This window comes from Convolutriloba macropyga, chromosome 5, assembly GCF_964194025.1.
Source record: "Convolutriloba macropyga chromosome 5, txConMacr16.3, whole genome shotgun sequence".
Classification (NCBI taxonomy): Eukaryota; Metazoa; Xenacoelomorpha; order Acoela; family Convolutidae; genus Convolutriloba; species Convolutriloba macropyga.
This window is the reverse complement of record NC_134472.1, coordinates 13526172-13536955: the sequence shown is the minus strand read 5'-3', so window position 1 is coordinate 13536955 and position 10784 is coordinate 13526172. Positions and strand designations below refer to the sequence as shown.

Below are 10784 nucleotides of genomic sequence, written 5' to 3'. Positions count from 1 at the left end.
ATAGACAAAATCATATTACTAAACTGTTACGACAAAAAAGTTCGTATAATGATTGAGATGAATTCGCAGAATTGTTTAAGGAACTTTTAGTTCTTTTACAACCTGCAGTACATAAAAAAATTATGTTGTATGGCTCATTTATATCAGACAATCAGGTACTAAATCATTTTTGAAGAAAATATACGCAATGACAGTTTGCGTTTTAGAGATTTATATGCATAACAAGAATAACAAATAATAACAAGTTTGACAAATAATGTTTTTTTCCTAAGTTGTTTAAAAAGCTTAGAAAAAACATGTTTGCCAGCGATTTTTAGCTGCGCTTACGTCTTGACTTCAAACCTGAAATTCAACAAAACGATTTACCATTAATTGCTTGTCATTCTTGTTATTTTTCATTAAAATCTGCTAGAAATATATTTTTTTGATACAAAAGACATAAATGAGCTGTCCGTTCAATGATTGAAATCAGTATTGACAAGGTTTGTCGGATTCGGTTATTCAGTTTCCTCAAAATATGAGTAAAAACACTTTTTGAGGACCCACATGGCACATCCACTACTGTTTCTCCATCGAAAAACAGAAATCAGTCATTATATCTTAATTTATAGGAGCAAAACATAACTAATTTGATTTTCGCGAACCCTCTATAGATTATAAGCCTAAATCGCTGAAAACTGGAACTGTATTGCAGTGATCCAAAAAAATAAGTAATATAATATGTTTATTATTCCAAATTGTGCCCTTAGTTTATAAGGGTACAAATATATTAGGATTGGGGGAGACATAAAAAATTCGAAACAGATAAGAAACATAAAACAATGATATATATATATATATATATATATATATATATATATATATAAATATATAAATTTTTATATATATATATATATATATATATATATATATATATATATATATATATATTATATATATGTATATATATATATATATATATATATATATATATATATATATATATATTTATATGTATATTATATATATATATATATATATATACATATGTAAATATATATATATATATATATATATATATATATATACATCATTGTTTTTGTTGGGTTTTTAACATAAAAAAGAATTGGTATCGTCGTTTTTAAACGCAACACAGAATGGTTATTGTAGTTTTTAAACGTATCGTTAGAGAGAATTGGTATCGTTGAGAGAAATAACATGAAATTTTGTTTTCTGGGTTTTAACTGCAGATTAGTCTGGCAGACAGAAAAAAACGTTCAGCGTGTTCGGTTTCAAACGTAACCAACCGTGACAGACTTTGCTTGTAAACTACAAAAAACGTGTCAAAACTCAATGAATTTGAATTAATCAACAGATATATCTTCAATGTTCAACAATTATGTTAAATTTTTGATTTCAAAATCAGCCAAGAAAATTATATTCTTTCAATTACTTTTCAGTATGGCAATGAAGAACTTTCGCATTCTTTCAGATTTTTTCTTTAAAGTGAGTGCTTGAAATTCCTGCAAAAGCAACTCTATCTAAATTTTTGACTACATTATGAATGAAAAAATCAAAATTTGCTACGGAAAAGAACGACAAATTCTAACGTCTAAAACCGAAAATACCGAAAATCTCTTTCCTTCAAAAAATTAACATACTGACGATATATTACATCTGAGTACTGAGTGTACAACGATCTCTTACGTTTAAGTACGGAACATATCGAAGATCTCTTACGTTCAAGTACCGAACATACCGACCATCTCTTACGTTTAAATATCAAACATGCTGACAATATCTTACGTCTATGTACTGAACGTACCGACGATCTCTTACGTTTAAGTACCGGACAAACAGACAATATCGAACCTCTAATTACTGAAAGTACCGATGATCTCTTACGTTTAAGTATCGAATATAATGACGATCTCTTACGTTTAAGAACCGAACATACTGACGATATCTTACGTCTAAGTACTGAACGTACCGACGATCTCATACGTTTAATTACCGAAAATATTGACGATCTCTTACGTTCAAGCACCGAACATATTGACGATCTCTTACGTTTAAGTACCGAACATACTGACGATATCTTACGTCTAAGTACTGAACGTACCGACGATCTCTTACGTTTAAGTACCGAACATATTGACGATCTCTTATGTTTAAGTACCGAACATACTGACGATATCTTACGTCTAAGTACTAAACGTACCGACGATCTCTTACGTTTAAGTACCGAAAATATTGACGATCTCTTACGTTTAAGTACCGAAAATACTGACGATGTCTTACGTCTAAGTACTGAACGTACCGACGATCTCTTACGTTTAAGTACCGAACATATTGACGATCTCTTACGTTTAAGTACCGAAAATACTGACAATGTCTTACGTCTAAGTATTGAACGTAACGACGATCTCTCACGTTTAAGTACCGAACGTACTGACGATATCTTACTTCTAAGTACTGAACGTACCGACGATCTCTTACGTTTAAGTACCGAACATATTGACGATCTCTTATTTTTAAATACCGACCATTCTGACGATATCTTTTGTCTAAGTACTGAACGTTCCGACAATCTCTTACTTTTAATTACAGATCATATCGACGATATCTTAAGTTTAATTACCGAATATATTGACGATCACTTACGTTTAAGTACCGAACGTACCTACGATCTCTTACGTTTAATAACCGAACATATTGTTGATATCAAACGTTAAGATACCGAACATATTGACAATCTCTTACGTTTAAGTAACGAACATACCGACGATCTCTTACGGTTAAATACCGAACGTACTGACGATATTTTACGTCTAAGTACTGAACGTACCGACGTTCCTACGTTTAAGTACCGAACGTAACGACGATCTCTTACGTTTTAGTACCGAGCATACCGACGATCTCATACGGTTAATAACCGAACATGTTGATGATATCTTACGTTTAAGTACCGAACATATTGACAATCTCTTGCGTTTAAGTAACGAACATACCGACAATCTCTTGCGGTTAAATACCGAACATACTGACGATATTTTATGTCTAAGTACTGAGCGTACCGAGGATCTCATACGTTTAAGTACCAAAATTACCGACGATCTCTCACGTTTAAGTACCAAAAATACCGACGATCTCTTACGTTTAGGTACCGAACATACTGATGATCTCTTAAGTTTAAGTAGCGAACATATTGACGATCTTTTACGTTTAAGAAACGAACATACCGACGATCTCTGAAGATTAAATACCGAACATACTGGCGATATTTTACGTCTAAGTACTGATCGTACCGACGATCTCTTATGTTTAAGTACCGAACATATCGACGATCTCTTACATTTAAGTACCGAACATACCGACAATTTCTTGCGTTTCAGTACCGAACATATTAACGATCTCTTACGTTTAAGTAACGAACATACCGACGATCTCTGACGGTTAAAAACCGAACATGCTGACGATATTTTACGTCTAAGTACCGAACACACCGACGATCTCTTACTCTTACGTTTAAATACCGAACATACCGACGAACTCTTGCGTTTAAGTACCGAATATATTGACGATCTCTTACGTTTAAGTAACTAACATACCGACGATCTCTGACGGTTAAATACCGAACATACTGACGATATTTTACGTCTAAGTACTGAACGTGCCGACGATCTCTTACCTTTAAGTACCGAACATACGACGATCTCTTACATTTAAGTACCGAACGTACCGACAATTTCTAACGTTTAGTTACCAAACATACCGACAATCTCTTACGTCTAAGTACTGAACGTACCGACAATCTATTACGTCTAAGTACCGAACATACCGACAATCTCTTACATTTAAGTACCGAACATACCGGCAATTTCTTGCGTTTAAGTACCGAACATATTGACGATCTCGTACGTTTAAGTAACGAACATACCAACGATCTCTGACGGTTAAATACCGAACATACTGAAGATATTTTACGTCTAAGTACCGAACATACCGACGATATTTTACGTCTAAGTACTGAACGTACCGACGATCTCTTACCTTTAAGTACCGAACATACCGACGATCTCTTACATTTAAGTACCAAACATACCGACAATTTCTTGCGTTTAAGTACCGAACATATTGACAATCTCTTACGTTTAAGTAACGAACATACCAACGACCTCTGACGGTTACATACCGAACAAACTGAAGATATTTTACGTCTAAGTACCGAACATACCGACGATCTCTTACGTTTAAGTACCGAACATACAGACAAACTCTTGCGTTTAAGTACCGAACATATTGACGATCTCTTACGTTTAAGTAACGAACATACCAACGATCTCTGACGGTTAAATACCGAACAAACTGAAGATATTTTACGTCTAAGTACCGAACATACCGACGATCTCTTACGTTTAAGTACCGAACATACAGACAAACTCTTGCGTTTAAGTACCGAACATATTGACGATCTCTTACGTTTAAATAACGAACATACCGAAGATCTCTGACGGTTAAATACCGAACAAACTGAAGATATTTTACGTCTAAGTACCGAACATACCGACGATCTCTTACGTTTAAGTACCGAACATACAGACAAACTCTTGCGTTTAAGTACCGAACATATTGACGATCTCTTACGTTTAAATAACGAACATACCGAAGATCTCTGACGGTTAAATACTGAACATACTGACGATATTTTACGACTAAGTACTGAACGTACCGACGATCTCTTACGTTTAAGTACCGAACATACCGATGATCTCTTACATTTAAGTACCGAACATACCGACAATTTCTAACGCTTAGGTACCGAACATACCGACGATCTCTTATGGTTAAATACTGAACATACTGACGATCTCTTACGTCTAAATACTGAACGGACCGACGATCTCTAACTTTTAAGTGTCGAACATACCGACGATCTCTTACGTTTAAGTACCGAACATACCGACGATCTCCTACGTTTGAGTACCGATCATACCGACGATCTCTTATGTTTAAGAACCGAACATACCGACGATCTCTTACGTTTAAGTACCGAAATATCGACGATCTCTTACGTTTAAGTATCGAATATACCGACGATCTCTTGCGTTTAAGTACCGAACATACCGATGATCTCTTACGTTTAAGTACCAAAAACACCGACGATCTCCTACGTTTAAGTACCAAACATACCAACGATCTCTTACTCTTACGTTTAAATACCGAACATACAGACGAACTCTTGCGTTTAAGTACCGAATATATTGACGATCTCTTACGTTTAAGTAACTAACATACCGACGATCTCTGACGGTTAAATACCGAACATACTGACGATATTTTACGTCTAAGTACTGAACGTACCGACGATCTCTTACCTTTAAGTACCGAACATACGACGATCTCTTACATTTAAGTACAGAACGTACCGACAATTTCTAACGTTTAGTTACCAAACATACCGACGACCTCTTACGTCTAAGTACTGAACGTACCGACAATCTATTACGTCTAAGTACCGAACATACCGACAATCTCTTACATTTAAGTACCCAACATACCGGCAATTTCTTGCGTTTAAGTACCGAACATATTGACGATCTCGTACGTTTAAGTAACGAACATACCAACGATCTCTGACGGTTAAATACCGAACATACTGAAGATATTTTACGTCTAAGTACCGAACATACCGACGATATTTTACGTCTAAGTACTGAACGTACCGACGATCTCTTACCTTTAAGTACCGAACATACCGACGATCTCTTACATTTAAATACCGAACGAACCGACAATTTCTAACGTTTAGTTACCAAACATACCGACGATCTCTTACGTCTAAGTACTGAACGTACCGACAATCTATTACGTCTAAGTACCGAACATACCGACGATCTCTTACATTTAAGTACCGAACATACCGACAATTTCTTGCGTTTAAGTACCGAACATATTGACGATTTCTTACGTTTAATTAACGAACATACCAACGATCTCTGACGGTTAAATACCGAACAAACTGAAGATATTTTACGTCTAAGTACCGAACATACCGACGATCTCTTACGATTAAGTACCGAACATACAGACAAACTCTTGCGTTTAAGTACCGAACATATTGACGATCTCTTACGTTTAAATAACGAACATACCGAAGATCTCTGACGGTTAAATACTGAACATACTGACGATATTTTACGACTAAGTACTGAACGTACCGACGATCTCTTACGTTTAAGTACCGAACATACCGATGATCTCTTACATTTAAGTACCGAACATACCGACAATTTCTAACGCTTAGGTACCGAACATACCAACGATCTCTTATGGTTAAATACTGAACATACTGACGATCTCTTACGTCTAAATACTGAACGGACCGACGATCTCTTACTTTTAAGTGTCGAACATACCGACGATCTCTTACGTTTAAGTACCGAACATACCGACGATCTCTTACGTTTGAGTACCGATCATACCGACGATCTCTTATGTTTAAGAACCGAACATACAGACGATCTCTTACGTTTAAGTACCGAAATATCGACGATCTCTCACGTTTAAGTATCGAATATACCGACGATCTCTTACGTTTAAGTACCGAACATACCGATGATCTCTTACGTTTAAGTACCAAAAACACCGACGATCTCCTACGTTTAAGTACCAAACATACCAACGATCTCTTACGCTTAACTACCGAACATATTGACGATCTCTTACGTTTAAGTAACAAACATACCGACGATCTCTTACGTTTAAATACCGAACATACTGACGATCTCTTACGGTTAAGTACCGAACATACTGGTGATCTCTTACGTTTAAGTACCGAAAATACCGACGATCTCTTACGGTTAAATACCGAACATACTGACGATCTCTTACGTCTAAGTACTGAACATACCGACGATCTCTTACGTTTGAGTGCCGAACATACCGACGAACTCTTGCGTTTAAGTACCGAACATACTGACGATCTCTGACGTTTAAGTAACTAACATATCGACGATGTCTGACGGTTAAATACCGAACATACTGACGATATTTTACGTCTAAGTACTGAACGTACCGCCGATCTCTTAAGTTTAAGTACCGAACATACCGACGATCTCTTACTTTTAAGTACCGAACGTACCAACAATTTCTAACGTTTAGTTACCAAACATACCGACGATCTCTTACGTCTAAGTACTGAACATACCGACGATCTCTTATATTTAAGTACCGAACATACCGACAATTTCTTGCGTTTAAGTACCGAACATATTGACGATCTCCTACGTTTAAGTAACGAACATACCGACGATCTCTGACAGTTAAATACCGAACATACTGAAGATATTTAGCGTCTAAGTACCGAACATACCGACGATCTCTTACGTTTAAGTAACGAACGTACCAGCGATCTCTGACGGTTAAATACCAAACATACTGACGATATTTTACGTCTAAGTACTGAACGTACCGACGATCTCTTACGTTTAATTACCGAACATACCGACGATCTCTTACATTTAAGTACCGAACATACCAACAATTTCTAACGTTTAGGTACCGAACATACCGCCAATCTCTTACGGTTAAATACTGCACATACTGACGATCTCTTTCGTCTAAATACTGAACGTACCGACGATCTCTTACGTTTAAGTGCCGAACATACCGACGATCTCTTACGTTTAAGTACCGAAAATACCGACGATCTCTTACGTTTAAGTACCTACCGAATATACCGACGATCTCCTACGTTTGAGTACCGATCATACGGACAATCTCTTACGTTTAAGAACCGAACATACCGACGATCTTTTACGTTTAGGTACCGAAAAAACCGACGATCTCCTACGTTTAAGTACCGAAATATCGACGATCTCTTACGTTTAAGTACCGAATATACCGACGATCTCTTACGTTTAGTTACTGAACATACCGACGATCTCTTACGTTTAAGTACCAAAAATGCAGACGATCTCCTACGTTTAAGTACCGAACATACCAACGATCTCTTAAGCTTAACTACCGAACATATTGACGATCTCTTTTGTTTAAGTGACAAACATACCGACGATCTCTTACGGTTAAATACCGAACATACTGACAATCTCTTACGGTTAATACCGAACATACTGTTGATCTCTTACGTTTAAGTACCGAACATACCGACGATCTCTTACGGTTAAATACCGAACATACTGACGATCCCTTACGTCTATGTACTGAACATACCGACGATCTCTTACGTTTGAGTACCGAACATACCGACGATTTCTTACGTTTAAGTACCGAATATACCAACAATCTCTTACGTTTAAATGCCGAACTTAACGGCGATCTCTTACGTTTAAGTACCGAATATACCGACGATCTCTTACGGTTAAATACCAAACATACTGACGATCTCGTACGTCTAAATACAGAACGTACCAACGATCTCATACGTTTAAGTACCAAACATACCGACGATATCTTACGTTTAAGTACCGAACATACCGACGATCTCTTACGTTTAAGTACCGAACATACCCACGATCTCTTACGTTTAAGTACCGAACATACCGATGATCTCTTACGTTTAAGTACCGAACATAACGACAATCTCTTACGTTTATGTACCGAACATACCGACGATCTCTTACGGATAAATACCGAACAAACTGACAATCTCTTACGTCTAAGCACTGAACGTACCGACGATCTCTTACGTTTAAGTACCAAAAATATTAACGATCTCTTACTTTTAGGTACCGAACGTACCGACAATTTCTAACGTTTAGTTACCAAACATACCGACGATCTCTTACGTCTAAGTTCTGAACGTACCAACGATCTCTTGCGCTTAACTACCGAACATATTGACTATCTCTTACGTTTGAGTGACAAACATACCGACGATCTCTTACGGTTAAATACCGAACATACTGACGATCTCTTACGGTTAAATACCGAACATACTGTTGATCTCTTACGTTTAAGTACCGAACATACCGACGATCTCTTACGGTTAAATACCGAACATACTGACGATCTCTTACGTCGGTGTACTGAACATATCGACAATCTCTTACGTTTAAATGCCGAACATACCGGCAATCTCTTACGTTTAAGTACCGAATATACCGACGATCTCTTACGGTTAAATACCAAACATACTGACGATCTCTTACGTTTAAGTACCAAAAATGCCGACGATCTCCTACGTTTAAGTACCGAACATACCAACGATCTCTTAAGCTTAACTACCGAATATATTGACGATCTTTTCCGTTTAAGTGACAAACATACCGACGATCTCTAACGGTTAAATACCGAACATACTGACGATCTCTTACGGTTAATACCGAACATACTGTTGATCTCTTACGTTTAAGTTCCGAACATACCGACGATCTCTTACGGTTAAATACCGAACATACTGACGATCTCTTACGTTTAAGTACCGAACATACGAACAATCTCTGACGTTTAAATGCCGAACATACCGGCAATCTCTTACGTTTAAGTACCGAATATACCGACGATCTCTTACGGTTAAATACCAAACATACTGACGATCTCGTACGTCTAAATACAGAACGTACCAACGATCTCATACGTTTAAGTACCGAACATACCGACGATATCTTACGTTTAAGTACCGAACATACCGACGATCTCTTACTTTTAAATACCGAATATATCGACAATCTCATAAGTTTAAGTACCGACCATACCGACGATCTCTTACGTTTAAGTACCGAACATACCCACGATCTCTTACGTTTAAGTACCGAACATACCGACAATCTCTTACGTTTAAGTACCGAACATACCGACGATCTCTTACGTTTATGTACCGAACATACCGACGATCTCTTACGGATAAATACCGAACATACGAACAATCTCTTACGTTTAAATGCCGAACATACCGGCAATCTCTTACGTTTAAGTACCGGATATACCGACGATCTCTTACGGTTAAATACCAAACATACTGACGATCTCGTACGTCTAAATACAGAACGTACCAACGATCTCATACGTTTAAGTACCGAACATACCGACGATATCTTACGTTTAAGTACCGAACATACCGACGATCTCTTACGTTTAAATACCGAATATATCGACAATCTCATAAGTTTAGGTACCGACCATACCGACGATCTCTTACGTTTAAGTACCGAACATACCCACGATCTCTTACGTTTAAGTACCGAACATACCGACGATCTCTTACGTTTAAGTACCGAACATACCGACGATCTCTTACGTTTATGTACCGAACATACCGACGATCTCTTACGGATAAATACCGAACAAACTGAAAATCTCTTACGTCTAAGCACTGAACGTACCGACGATCTCTTACGTTTAAGTACTAAAGATATTGAAGATCTCTTACTTTTAAGTACCGAACGTACCGACAATTTCTAACGTTTAGTTACCAAACATACCGACGATCTCTTACGTCTAAGTACTGAACGTTCCAACGATCTCTTACGCTTAATTACCGAACATATTGACGATCTCCTACGTTTAAGTGACAAACATACCGACGATCTCTTACGGTTAAATACCGAACATGCTGACGATCTCTTACGGTTAAATACCGAACACACTGTTGATCTCTTACGTTTAAGTACCGAACATACCGACGTTCTCTTACGGTTAAATACCGAACATACTGACGATCTCTTACGTTTAAGTACCAAAAATGCCGACGATCTCCTACGTTTAAGTACCGAACATACCAACGATCTCTTAAGCTTAACTACCGAACATATTGACGATCTCTTTCGTTTAAGTGACAAACA

General features: G+C 37.0%; 1 protein-coding gene across 1 annotated transcript in view; it reads right to left on the bottom strand.

Annotated features, from left to right (window-relative positions):
• LOC142339148 (zinc finger homeobox protein 3-like) overlaps positions 1 to 10784 on the bottom strand; it is a 342404-nt gene that overhangs the window by 39232 nt on the left and 292388 nt on the right. The gene's annotated exons all lie outside the window — the stretch shown is intronic.